Source organism: Penaeus monodon, chromosome 19 (assembly GCF_015228065.2).
Source record: "Penaeus monodon isolate SGIC_2016 chromosome 19, NSTDA_Pmon_1, whole genome shotgun sequence".
Taxonomy (NCBI): Eukaryota; Metazoa; Arthropoda; class Malacostraca; order Decapoda; family Penaeidae; genus Penaeus; species Penaeus monodon.
Window position 1 is genome coordinate 3,334,778 of NC_051404.1, and position 283 is coordinate 3,335,060.

The 283-nt window shown below is 41.0% G+C and overlaps 1 long non-coding RNA gene across 1 annotated transcript in view; it reads right to left on the minus strand.

Annotated features, from left to right (window-relative positions):
* Positions 1–283, minus strand: part of LOC119584973 — a 10,049-nt gene that overhangs the window by 4,088 nt on the left and 5,678 nt on the right. The gene's annotated exons all lie outside the window — the stretch shown is intronic.

Consider the following 283-nt stretch of genomic DNA (forward strand, 5'->3'; position numbering starts at 1 on the left):
TGCAGAATATTGCCTGGTAGCTAATATTTAGTAATAATTAAGGCTATACTGTAATGTTGCCCAGATAACTGAGCGAGCCACGATTTGGCAGGCAACGAACTCCACGTGCCTTGCTTACAGTCAAGCTTCAGTTTCCTATCTTATTCTCAAGGTGCTCCTGAGGGACTGAGGAGAGTGAAAGTTAAAACACAAAGGAACAGTGCGATGTCTTCTGATCCATATTTTTATATGACTCCTTACTTGTTAATTTAATGAGCTGGTATGCCGTCCTTACAAGTAGTAG